Source organism: Anabrus simplex, chromosome 5 (genome assembly GCF_040414725.1).
Source record: "Anabrus simplex isolate iqAnaSimp1 chromosome 5, ASM4041472v1, whole genome shotgun sequence".
NCBI lineage: Eukaryota > Metazoa > Arthropoda > Insecta > Orthoptera > Tettigoniidae > Anabrus > Anabrus simplex.
The window spans coordinates 141,687,260-141,701,753 of NC_090269.1; the positions used below are offsets into that span (position 1 = coordinate 141,687,260).

General features: G+C 40.6%; 1 long non-coding RNA gene across 1 annotated transcript; it reads right to left on the reverse strand.

The window, feature by feature from the left end:
- Nucleotides 1-1,830: 1,830 nt before the first annotated feature.
- LOC136874702 (uncharacterized) lies at nucleotides 1,831-13,179 on the reverse strand. The gene is made up of 2 exons (XR_010860276.2): nucleotides 13,014-13,179; nucleotides 1,831-2,676 (listed from the first exon to the last, which is right to left on the reverse strand). It is a non-coding gene; the product is annotated as an uncharacterized lncRNA (long non-coding RNA).
- Between the last annotated feature and the right edge of the window lie 1,315 nt (nucleotides 13,180-14,494).

The window sequence follows — 14,494 nt, forward strand, 5'->3', positions numbered from 1 at the left end:
GACGAATTCCGTTATATCGGGTAGATTTTCGGGTTCGACGTAACATTAGTGGCGATTACAATATGAAATTGAAACAACGGTCACTCGAAGAACGGGGGAGAAAGGACTCATTATAGAGGGGTACTGAGACCTAGGACTACACATGTGGCTGCGGGTGTTAGAATATATCCGTGACTTAGAGGGCTGGCCGTGCTCTTAGGGTTGCATTCGGCAGATGGTGGGTTCGAATCCCGCCGTGTCCAGCTCTGAAGATGGCTTTTAGTGGTTTCCCATTTTCTTTCCAGGCAAATGCTGGGGTTATACCTTAAGACCACGGCCGCTACCTTCCCAAACCTAGCCCTTACTCGTCCCTGCCCCGACTAAAACCCTCGATGTGTTCGTGTGACATTTTATTATGCTATTTGTTCGGAGCGTCGACCTACGAGATCTTTTGCCCCTACTTGCACCATATGTGAGGAACCTGCGTGTATTATGTAAATGGCGGAAGTGTAAACTGTTGAATGTGAGGAAAGGAACGTTAAGGAGGACACAAATACCCAGTCCCCAGGCCAGGGATATTAATCATTTAAAATTAAAATCCCCTGACCCGGCCGCGAATCGAACCCGGGGCTGCCGGGTGACAGGCAGACACGTTGCCTCCTACACCGCTCGGCCGGACTGGTGCGACATTAAACCAGCAGCCAAAAAATCATCCACGGTATCCCTTACCTATCATAACAGGTGACTAAAGGGGGAACTAGGGGCTCTGAAATTTTCAGCGTGGGTTGGTGACCACGGTTCCTCTAGCTGAGTCTATCATTGCTTCCACTTGTGTCAGGCTCCTCGCTGTCATACTTACCATCTGACCTCTCTTGGTAAACTCTTGTTCTTTTCCGACACTAACGGTATTACGTTTCCGAGCCCTGGGGAGTCGCGCCATTCGTCGCCCTTGCCTTTCATCGGCCGATACATTCATTTTTGGAAGTGTTGAATCCCTTCCTCTATTTCCTCTTAAAACAATAATCATCACCAACACTCCCTGAGGCCTCAGACTAACGTATAGTCGAAAGAAAATAACATGTGATGAGGTATAGTTTAAGTTATTACAGAAGACTGCGAAATACAAGGCGGCGATGGCCATGGAACTGGTTCTCGGACGGAATTATGTAACACATCCTTTTTCCGCTAAGTGCGCTTCCAAGACATACTGTAAAATTGCGCGGGCGAAGTCGTCAGCATAAACATTCACGAGCGTGTCGAGACGTATTTTTGTAATATGTGAGCTTTCAGGGGTCAGTGCGGGTGGTTATAATTTGGTGACTACAGTATAATGGTCGTATTTATGCAATGGGAACATCGGTTAATAAAGAAGGGTGCATTGTAATGTTTCTTATTATAAATCAAATACCTCAAATGGACGTGCTATTTCATTTCACAGGTTTCTAAAAGACGAGAAAGTTAGTTAAATTACCTGGTCATTGTGTGATATAGGATGAACGTATTTCACGTGTCGTCAACGGACTCTCTTCTCAAGGTCACTTACCTGGATGTCTGCTGTGTGGTGGTTGGGGACGTACTATAATTCATTTCAGCGGCCTCTCCTGTCAAGGCAACTTACCTGGGTCTTTCTACAGCGCTGGCCAGTAGCCCTCTATCCATGCCGTCTACAGCTCGCAGAATACGAGCAACAATAGAGACTACGGTATTTCAAAGTGGTGCTACAACCACTAAGCTATTTTCAAGTATGTCCAATACCAACGTGCAGTTCGCACTCCTCACTGCCAAAGGAGGTAGTGAGCCGCTAATACCCACAAGGAAGATGGGTACTGGGATCAAAACAAACTGACATCCTTCAGTTGCATTACCTCACTTTATTTTATCTACATTGGTACAAATGTTAGCCCACTTCTACGTCACGACACAACAGAGAGTCCTTGATACCAGCGGCATTCCACTCCATGATCTTCACCGTTGTAACCCTGATTCTCTTTGGTGATCACTGCTCTAGGAAGTTACCCTCCCTTGTTGCCAAACGACTGAACTGCTTGTTACAGTCACTCAACACCACAATAGACCCCACTAGTCTCAATGTTAAGACTAGTGATGGTTAAAATCCACCGAACTGGGCTGCATCTCATGGTCACCTCGAGGTGGTGAGGGACCTCATTACCTCGAACTGACCCTTCCTTACAGATAGGTGGAGTGGACTATAACCATCGCTAGTCTTAACATTGGGACCAGTGTGGTCTTGAGTGGTCAGATACCTTACCACCTAAAGGTGCCCCTTCCATACAGTTAGGCGGAGTGGACTGTAACCATCGCTAGTCTTGACATTGAGAGCGCTGTGGTCTTGAGTAGTGAGGTACCTGTCCCACCATTCTCTCTCTATCAGGCGAGAAATATTTCAACACTCCAGCTCTCGCTGCTCAATAACCTACCCTCCTCTCTGTCTCTACATGATCTCTTCCCCTCTTTTACTCTCTTCTTAAACTTCTCTTCACATTTTTCTACCATCGTCTCTCTCTCTCTCTCTCTCTTTCTCTCTTCTTCACTACTTCTTCCCACATCATCAGGTTGTTCTTCCCCACTTCGCCCGATTTCTTCTACCGCTCCCCTCTCTTCTTTCAACTGCAACGCCCTCATCTCCGCATGTTCCGCCAGTGATGCGTAGAATGCTGCACACAGTTTGCACCAAGTCTGGAACAAATAACACCACAAATCAATAAACAGTCCCCCTAAGAGCAGGTTTAATGGGGGTATTTTTAGCGGCCCACGTGCGGTCCAGACTCCGGCCACTTTAAGAAATTTCAGAAAAGAAATGTGTGCATTGTACTGTGCCATAGCCAGTGGATCACATAATGAAACATCTGAGACAGTTGACACAGACACAGCGGCCGCTTCATAATTGTTCTATTGTGTCCCCCAGTCAGCTGAGGAGTACGGGAGCTACGCCATGAGCAGAGAAAGTAAGGATTGTACGATCAGTTGGTGAATTAAACACTGAAGATGTTGTTTGTAGTACAGAAGCCCAACCTACAATTTGGAACTCTCCAATGGATGTAATGGTATTTTGGAATCAGATTGATTACTAAATAATCATTGATTGAAACTGGTGTCGGTAATTTAAAGGATTTATGTCATAAGTTGAAACCCAAGAGTTATTTGATCATTTATTTTTATGTTATGAAGTTCAAGTAGTTTCAAATACGTATTGCAAGTGGACATATTTGTCATGGTTTTGTATTTGCCCCACTATGCACTGTGCCAGTGCTTATTTGCGGTCTGCATGTTTCTGCTATCTGGCGACTGAAAGCGCAACTATCAAGAATCACGAGATTGGAAAAAGTTTACACAAGACCAACTACAATTACATCAGACCCTAATGTAGAAAAAACATGGCGGACATCGGCGTGCGATATGAGAGGTTGAGGGAAAGGTTATGCATGTTTATTCCGAGTCACCTAAAGAAAATATCACAAGTCGAACCTCATGAAATGCAACTCACTAACTCAAAATATGGATAATTAAACACCATCTAGTAGCGTTATTGCGTATTGTAAGTCTAAATGAAATTTCAGAGGGGAAAATAACGAAGGGAGAATTACTGTATCAACGTCAGGTTGAAACAGACACAGAGTATAAAATTATTTCGCATATGAATCTCCGGTCAGTAAGTACGATATGTAGATGTCAACAAAGTACATTATTAACCTTACATGAAATACTATGTAACACTACCATTAACCACAGCCCATTATGTAAAACACGGAAACAAATTTCCCCAACAAAATTTCAACCCTCCAAAATCCACCTGTATTGTTGAGCAGGTACAAGCGATATTTGTATGATAAACTTGACCGTCTAAAGCACTCGTCACCTTAAAACTCATCTGAATTAATGGCATAATTGTATTTTATATAAAAAAGAACATAATCCTCACGTTAACCCACGGGAAATGGGGTTAGGTTTAGTTTACGCATGTTCACTGTAAAACGTTGAAAATTAATTAAGTTACATCATTCTTGCACCACCGTTTAAGATTAATTTAGTCTCTAAATCATAAATCTTGGTCATGATTTTCCGGATCTTTCTGGGACTGATTTAATTTTCTTTGTAGTAAGGTACGTTGGCTGATAGGGTAAATGCTAGGATAGGCATCATTAGTTTTAACGTCGGAAGTTTGCGCGGCACTGGAATTAGATCACCACCTTCTATAGGTATATGTCTTCCCTCAGAATACATTTTATTTAAAAAATGATAAAATTATTAATGCACATAACATTATTAGTCCTATGATTCGTATCGAAGTTTTCCTTACGAATGCTCTTAACCCAATTTTGCCTTAATACTAGGTCTGTTGGAAACGGGAACACTGAAGCTCTTACTTACATCCAGGCACACAGCACATTAAACCATAAACATATTGCATAGGTAACTAAAAATGAAGAAAATACTTTCAGAGAAGAACACGAGAATCAACATTAACCTAATCACCACCTATATTTTTTTAATAAATAAGCTCTGAGAACAAACAGCTTCTTACGGCACTGAAAGAGGATCTATAACCTTCTTAAGACCATAAATAAATATGATGTACGATTAAAATATTCAAATTTCCGTAAATATTTGGCAACAACACGGCTTACACAAATCAAAACAAACGCATGCTAGCACTCCAGCTGCCGCCATTATGGACAGTTTCGATAGATCGGTTAAGGTCTGAGATATTGTAGTTGTCTTGGTTTACATTATAGTATGAAAATCGACATTGTGTTGATTGTCTTTTGTCACTAACCAGTTTGGAAGCAATTTTATCATGTTGCTTCACGCTCGTGTTTTAATCCCTTTAACGGGAATAGTATTGAGTATTACTACAATGTTTGATCCCGGTTAACGGATCCGCCATCGAATATGTCACATAATTTTTCATTTCGACTCAGGAAGTATGATACTGAATAATTGAAGTCCTGACTCAAGTAAGTGTTGAAATGGCTTTAAATTGTTATTATTCCGAATTGTGAATTCTCCTGGATATAACTGTATTAGATTTTCGAAATGGTTAGCATACAAAATCTAAGCGTAAGACATCGCCTTTACGACAAATGAAGTTTGGGCGACAACATAACCTTCTAACTCCTTCTAATTGTTGCTAAATTATAAATCATAATTGGACTTCATTTAAGAATTCATTTAAAACTTGTAATACTGTTACGCACATTGTAACTATTCAATCATGAGTTCTCCGGTTTATTCAATTCTATATGTTATGTTGCATAACAACTTCGTGTTTGTTTACTATTATATCTGCATTTGGGTGTTACCATTTGGATTACACTTCATTTAAAATTTAAAAACTTGGTTAGGCGAAAATCCTATTTGGTATTATTAGATAATTACCTCATTTCTGTTTGTGATGGAAATCTTAAATGTTGATTGAGTCGTCAGCTTGGCCATATTAAGGCCAAACACATGTAAATGATCTCCTACGATGGTAACCAATTCTTTCATTACCTCCTTCTTATTATTTCATTAATGTAACCACTCAGGAGGAAACATAATTACTCTGTGGTTTCGAACTTAGGTAATTTGAAGATTATTATTAATTGAATACCCCTTTGCTTTAAATATTCATCCAGGTAGTCATGTTTTGTTAGTCTGTTTATGTCTTTGATGGCTTCTACTTCTCCTTGTCAGAAGGGGGTGAGCCCTTGATTTCTATGGCTGATCATTATCGTGATATGTTTTTTGGGGGGAATATTGAATATAATATAGTACTTGGACTGAATGATGGCTCGCGGTGGTGTTGATCACTATTTTCCGATATTCTTGTGATGTAAATTAATTACAATTTCATCTGCCACAATCTGTCCTTGAGTTAGATACCAATTACCTTATTATTAGTTTATTATTTACTTCTTCGGTGCGACTTAGAGAGGAAAGTGAACCTTTTTAAAGATACAATACTATTAGATTACCTCAGTTCACGTGAAACATTATTTCTTAAATTAGCTAGATTTCATTTCATTCATTCCGTGGAATGAATTATCTTTTCACTTGAGTTGGAAAGGTATTAATTTTATCTTACAGAAATTTTATTAAGGTTGAGTTACTAAGGTTTCATATCGAGTAATGAATTCACTGAAGGTTCTTCGTACCTTCTAATGGTAATATTGCACCTAATATCACTCTTTTAGTTGCCTCATGATTGTAATCCTTATTTAGTTTATTTAAATAATGATTTTCCTTTAAACAAAGAACTATTATTTCATTCAGATTTTGTATTAGTTCCTTTATTTCTAGCAGCTACAGATCCGGAGACTCTTAGCACGCGTTTGTGATTGTAATTACTTAAGCAAGACTGGGCCTAATTTTAAGGTAGGACTCTTGTTTGTTGCGCTTGTATGTGCACATGTATTTGTTTTCTCTTTCAATGTCGCATTGGAGCTGTGGTCGTATATTTTGAAATATCGGCCATATGGCCCAGTTTTATATTAAAAGTCACCCCTTACATATTGGTAAAGTGGCACCCTCACTAGTAACTGAAGGTTCACTATGTGCTGCTACATACTAAGGACTTGTTCTTATTCAGATGTGTCACAGGAGACCAGTGCTTCCTGGACAGTAAGTTATGATGGTAGCCTCTAGGCTACCATGTAGGTACACATTTCCACTCCTCCACCGTTCTTAATACCCCACATTATTGTGCTGGCACAATCGACAACCAACATTAAAATCCAATTAAGAAATGACATCATTGTCAGATAGACGTGGGTGAGTTATTGGACGCCGTATCCCTCTAAACATCAGTGTGGAACGTTACATCCACAAAACTCGAGATATAATATTGAATGCACTGTGACATGTGCAGAATATTCTCCATCCTAACTGCTTTTCTCCTGCTGAAGGTAGGCTACAAGGCCCAATATTTGAGCATAAAAATGTCCATTCACGTTCAGCAAGGGCTTCCTTAAATCGCTCTTGAACAGTGGACAGGCTTTCACGCTCTGACTAATTTTCTCACTTTTCAATGACAAATTGCAACACGCGCAAAACGCCTCTGTTCGCTGTATATGTCACCTAACTTGCTACGACCATGTTACACCTGAGAACGATGAACTATGGTGGGTAAGACTCAAACAGCGCCGCAAACTTCATGTTTAATGTCCTCTTCATCGAATATTCTCACAACGTTCACCTCCCTACTTTTACTGTCAGTTTCACCACCTGTCATCCGATCACAATTTCGGAACGCGGTCAAAATCTGATCCACTCTTGCCGTTACCACCTCATCGCACCGCAAAGTACACAGAATTGTTTCTTTCCCCTGCACGGCAGTGAAATACACTATATGTCTCTGTTAGTGGGGCCTTATCTCGTAATTGTCAGGCAAAGTTGTCGCAAAATATGAAAATTGACGGCCTCTTACACTCATTCGACAGGGTCAGAAATGCAAATATTTAAGCCCCAATTTAGCGGCAAGGATAGGAATTGTGCCGGCTGCCGAAGCCTGTTGCACTCCCCTGGAGTGATGATTAATGACTGACAGATGAAATGAAATGATATTGGAGAGTGTTTCTGGAATTAAAGGTGACAAGGTAAACCGGATTACCCGGAAATGACCTGCCCTCCTCCACTTTCTCCAGCACAAATTTCACATGGAGTGACCGGATCCTTTTTATACTATTCTGTGCCTGTAATATATACAATTTATATGCCCTTGCAATAAGTGTCTTAGGCTCTTTTCTTAATTGTTTGTATATCTGAACACTGTTCAGAATGCTTCATGTGATTCCTGTGAGTCTCCTTTAATTTCAACATTTTAATTATATCTAATGTAAACCAACAACGGTACATTATTTTCTTGTTCACTTTTTAGGAACATATTTTGTGAAAAGGTTATTAAGGACTTCATAAAAATATCTTACTGCATTATTAGGGTCATTACTCGTTAGTAACTGATTCCAATCATATTTTTGTAACGATGCATACAATTCATAAAAATCGGCCTCCTGGAAATTGTAGATGCTGGCAGGTAATATTTTGACTTACTCAATGTTAACAATCAGTTCAAAATATAAAGCAGGATGATTAGAATCTTCTGAATACATTATTATTTCCTACATAGTTGGGCAGGACTAAAACAAGTGTTTCACCATTGGCATTTTTTACGTTATTAAACGAATTCAGATTGAATAAAGCAATAAAATTAGCCAGAGCAAGGTATCTTGGTCCACAGATAAGTAAATTACAGTTACTATCTATGATCAAAGGTAAGTTCAATTCATCCGTTATAATAACATTATAATGTTGTATGAATTCGATATTTTCAGGTACTGCAAGAAAACATTATAAGTTTCTAAATCAGAGTTTGGTGGAAAGTGAACAGTTACCACGATATATAACTTTCCACCTAACCTAAATTTAAGCACAGACACATTCGATGTTCTCTACATCAAGTTCTACAAAAACAGATTTAAAAGTTTTAGCAACAGCTATCAAAATACCACTACCCTTCTTATGAACACGATCCCGCCGAAAAACATTATCTTGTATCTAATATTTCCCTATCATATACTCTCTTCTTTGACCATGACTCTGTCTCCATGGCACGTCATAATTACTAGCAAGTACACTTGTGTATATCACTTATTCTGGTGTTCAACCCTCTAACATTCTGACAGTAAAATGATAACAATTTATCCCTTACAGCTATCTACATCATACGGTACCAAATTCTTAACATAACCAATCGTTCTAAGAATATATACATAAATGTCACTTGATTTCTTCCTAAGTTTAATATTCCCTGCATTATCCACCCATAGATATGCAAAATCTCTTTCCCTTTTACCTTTCTCGCTTCACTAAAAATAATCCTTCTGTTTAAAGTGAGATTTTGGTTGATGTAGATAGACCCCCCTCCCCAGAGGTAAGTCCAATGTCAGCACGGCTCAATTTACGTTTTATCTTACGCCTCTGGTGAAACATATCCCTGTTAAATCTTCTAAAACATTTCACAATAACTCCTGCGTGAGGTGGACTTACTGGCTTTTTTAACCTACGACATGTGTCAGTCACAGAAACATATAATGCCCGACCTACATTTTTCACTAGGAGATCACATCTTCATTTGGCGTTTCAGGAATTCCGTGTATTTCCAGTGTATTTCACCCTCCATATTGGTCTAGATCATCTATTTGTTGCTGTAAGTTGCCAATATTGTTCTTTAATGCACATTTCTCTGATTCAATGCTCTCAATAACTTCCTTACATGACTTCAGTTCTTCTCCACGACTCTTGAGTAGAATAAAGCTTTCCTCCAGTTTCTCATGAACGGAATTCAGTGATTTACTGAGCTCTACCTCAAGATTCTTAAACGATTCCATAACTTCTTTACTAATTGAACGCAGAAGTCGATATATCTCGCTTGCAGTTCGGTTCATTTTCTAGAACTTTACTGTCCTCCTGATCACTCACATTACCACGGGGAATTTTCTCACAATTACTACAAAACCACATTTCATCATTGGATCGCAAGTTTTTTCACATTCTCTTCCGTAAGATTTACACATGCACTATGAAATAGATTACTGAATAACTTGCACTGAGTTTTTCCATTTACATCCTGACTTGCCACAGCTTTTGAACAATTTCCATACACACCCATTTTACAAGATGAAATACTTGTGCTCTGTACAGATAAACTTTCGTAATTTTGGCTGTACTCGTTGCAATCGGTACAATGCAATACACGTTTACTCCCTGAAAACATTGAACATTGAAGTTGGTAGTAGTTTGTCACAATCGATAGTTCACTTGACGCCACAGAAATGTTAACACTCTATGCTGCTAACAACTTTGTAAACATTGTTATAGATTGCACTGAATCTCCCTACAGTTTAGAAACTGATCTACAGCACTTAATTGAGCTAAATTGAAATGCTTTACGTCAGTTTAAACATGAGTACTTACAGTTTGAAATAATTGCATTGTTTTCAGCCAAATATCACTATATCCACTAGAAGATCTTGAAAACCTAGAACACAGGTCACTGCCTCCCTACCTCACCATTACCAACAATAGTCAATATACAGAAGATCGTTCGAGATCTCTGGTGAAGAGTTTGAAGGCCGCTGGTGGCGCTATTCTCAACTTGAGTACGTCAAAACGGAGAGAGATGATTCATGTCAGTACTGAGAACGTGTGTGTAGAGTTTCGTGACATTAGCTTCAACGATACCATAGCGGATTTAACCTTATTGGGAGGGCTACATAACAGCCCTTTCCTGTGATAATATGGCTTTTCTTCAATCCAACAAATGTGCAAGAAGCGCGATTTCTTGATATCAAGGAACGGGATCAGTGCTGTAGTGAATAAGAAAGGCAAGAGCCGACTGGGCTTAATTCCAGAGGGGAAACACAGGTAAATCCACGATCAGCCACCAGCCGTACACCGAAAATGGTGAGGAATGTGAAGGCCCTTGTCAGAGTGGATAACCTTGTTCCCCAAAGGACTATCGCACGTAAGTTGGGGATGTCTGTTTCAACAATTAACACCACAATCAACAAGGACATGCAAATAGAAAAGCGGCTGAAGCGCCAAGTTCACAAACTGTTGACTCGTCACATTTCGGAACGTTGCACTAACGCTAACTGGCAGGGGACAGATAGGAAAATGTTGTGACATTAGACGAATCATATGTGTACCTTAGTGAATTTAACAAACCCAGCTCGATTTACCGCCCTTGAGACAAAAAATATTATCAGACATTGTATAATGCCAGGAAAGTTTTTCAAGGGTTTCGTGATCATCGCTGGATACTGCTACAATGGCAAGTTAACCATTCGCCGTGTCGCTAAAATTGTGACGGTGACTCTACATAGGTTACTACCAGCAAGAGGTTTTAACGCCCATTTACAACGCAGATATCCCAATACTGTATGAGAGGGCGAAAAATCAGATATGGTACATCAAGACAAAATATCCAGCCACACCTCTCGTTCGACTCGTCTCTTCTTAGGGAGGATGTAGTTGGTCTGAAAACAGTCCAATGTGAAGACAGTTCCCTCCGGGAGCTGACTTCCTTCTTACAGAATACTGTTGATCGCAACTGCGAACTCACTGCATTAGCTTTACTTCATTTAATGATTGGTGTAAAATGGCCGCGAGGAGGAAATGAGCTTAGCAGTTTGGCGGACGATTGGTATTAATGGCGGACAGTGCTGAGCGTGAAATCTAATATCATTGATCTTGAAAGGCGGTGCACTCAGCAGGATATAAAATGAGCATTTCCAGTGCTAAATTGATATCAGCAAGGAAGAAACCTAACATGATTCAAGGGCAGGTCGGGGATACAAAAGTGGAACAGGTAGATCATTTCAAGTATTTTCTCTCTGGATGGTTGTACAGTAAACCACACTGTATCAAGGTACAGAAAAGCTAATGGAGTGAGCACGCAGTTGCAATCAACGATACTCCGTAAGAAAGATGGCAGCTCATGGACCCAACTATCTTTGCACCGTGCTGTTTTCAAACCAACTTTGCTGCAAGGGAGTTCAAGCACGATGGACTTAGAATGTCTTATTTACAAGTTATAAGTAACAAACAAGAAAGTAGCGAAATTTATTTCTGGTACAAATGGGTGGAAAATATGGCAGGAGGGTACTCAGAATGAGAGAGTGAAGGCAGGGTAGGGAATGAATTCAATGGATGAAGCTGCACAAGAAACCGGCTTTGGTAGTGGGGTCATGTGAGGCGAAAGGAGGAGCGATTTGTCAGTGCGGTCATGGGCGCATAGCTGTGAACTTAGTTTCGGGCTATAGTGGGTTCGAAACCCACTGTAGTTAATCTTGAAGATGGTTTTCCGTGGTTTCGCACTTTCACACCAGGCAAATGCTAGGCTGCTAGCCTTTTCTTATCCCATTGTCGCCATAAGAACTATCTGTGTCGGTACGGCGTAAAGCAACTTGTAAAAGAAAAGAAAAAAAGAATATTGGATGGTGGGGTGGTGGTGATGGTAAACCCCATGGTGCTACAACACCGAATGGCCTTAGCCTACCAAGCGACCGCTCCCTAAAGTCTGCAGATTATGAGGTGTCGTGTGGTCAGCACCGTCAGACAGCTCCTCAATTGTAATCACGTGGGCTGAGTGGACCTCGAACCAGCCCTCAGATCCCGGTAAAAATCCTTGTCCTGGCTGCGAATCGAACCCGGGGCCTCCTGGGGTGGTACTGGTTGTTATTTTTATTTATTTATTTATTTATTTATTTATTTATTTATTTATTTATTTATTTATTTATTTATTTATTTAGTTAGTTAGTTAGTTAGTTATTAAGTGACGAACAATTGCATTGTTCACAGTTGTTTTAAGAGGAGTACAACGAGGCAACCGTTCACTATTAACATTAATCAGAGAGAAAAATTGAAAGGGGCCCGACACTCAGGAAATGAAGACATCGGCCAAAGAAAGACAAGAGCCACGAAAGGCGTGAAAATGAAAGACTCCATAGGCATTGGTACATAATACCGTCGGGGTCGGAAAAGAACAAGAGTTGACCAAGGGAGTGAGATAGGATAGATTAAAGTGAAGAGCCTGGCGCAAGTAAGTATAGGCGATGCTAGGACTCAGGTAACGGCCCCGAGGTCAACAAACCATGCTTCCAAGTTGAGAGCCCCTAGGCCCCTTTAATCGCCTCTCACGACAGGCAGGGGATACCGTGGGTGAGGAGAGGATGATGGGTTGCTCGGTCATGGAGGATAAGAGAAGTAGAGGAACAAGGTGACGAGGGTTGGGCTTAGATGGTTTATGATTTAAACATTAAAGGTAAGGAACTACAATAAATGAGGCCCCGTAGCTAGTTACAACATTTAGCTGATTCACAGAATCTTGCAGACTGAACGCAGAAAGGCGTAACAGATGTACGTATAATGATAATAATAAGCCACACCACGTCACGTATGATTTGTCTTTGTAATAAGTACAGTCACCCCATTCAGATCTTAAACACCTCTCTCCATATTTCACATACACTTACCTTATTCCTCCTTCCAAGGTGGTGGTGATGGTGATTTTCGTTTTAAGAGGAAGTACAACTAGATAACCATTCTGCCTCCTCTTCCCAAGATGCCCGGAGCTGGAATGAAGCCGATAGAAGCAGGAGGAACAGCCCGACAATGCAACTTATCGCTTCTCTGCCACTCCCTCCATGTATGATTAACAAGTGTGTACGCAGGAGTTGAAGTCATGATAAGAAGGAACACATGCATCGATACAGAACCTTTGATAAATACATCTTCAGCTTAAAAACAATTATCAAACATTTTTCTCGCAAAACAGAATACTAAATATTTTCTTTTCCACCACCGTAGCCAGTGGTGCTGTTCAAGATAGAGTTAAGAGAAAGAATGATAGAAATTAGGAAATTGTAACAGTAGGTAAGAGCTTGGCTCTGGTTCAGAATTTATACCACCTACAGTAAATTCATGCCTTTGCTGGCAGGACCTAGTGTTTACAGTGCACTATGTCTTCTGGTATAGGCTAGAGCAAGTTTGTTACTTTCATAGATCTGTCTCAGTCTTATCCTTGGCTTTGACAATATGAAAGTGACTGAGGTATGAGTGATGCTAGTAATGCCAATCCTTATGCAGTCAGTCCCTGCTATGAATGGTGTGAAAATGTTGCTCATAGGGTTGGTTGGTGTGTGCATTTCAGTGGGCTTGGCAGACTGATATATAATTGCAACTATGGCTCGGTGAGGAAAGCAACGGGAAACTACCTCACACCTCATTTCCCTCGTATGCCTCTTCAGTGATGCCTAGGCCATCTATGACAGCTGATGGCAGAGCTGTTGAGGATCCCACCAGCGGAATCGCTGAGGGACTGAACATACATACATACAGTAAATTCACATATAAATATGCAGTACCAACACTACACGTCTCCCGCCATTGTTCTAATTGAAACTTTCGTTTCACACTCGACTAACTCCTGCTTAACGCCGGGGTAGCTAGGACAACCTAGACGCGTTCCATATTAAATCACCGAGAAAACAAATTAGCAAAAATTGAGCTTCCTCTTGTGTATCTGGAAGCAAGCTTCCGTGTAAATGATAAACATGAATTTTTTAAGTATGGCATCCAAATTGGCAGGTCTGCCTAATTTTCTAAAAAAGAAAATCATCCAGACACGTGTCCATTGCCAAACAGCTATGTGTCAGAGCCCACCCTCTAGCACATAATATGCTGACCTCACTCTACACGTGTCCGCTGCTAGACAGTTGTGTGTCAGAGCCCTGACTCCAGCAAGAAAGCGCTGACGTCACTCTAGTTACACGTGTACACTGCTAAACAGCTGTGTCTCAGAGCCCTCTCGCTAGCCCAGAATGTGCTGACCTCACTCCAGCTAAACGCGTCCGCTGCTAAACAGTTGTGTCTCAGAGCCCTCTCTCTACCACATAATGTGTTGATCTCACTGTAGTTACACATGTCCACTGATATACAACTGTGTGTCAGAGCC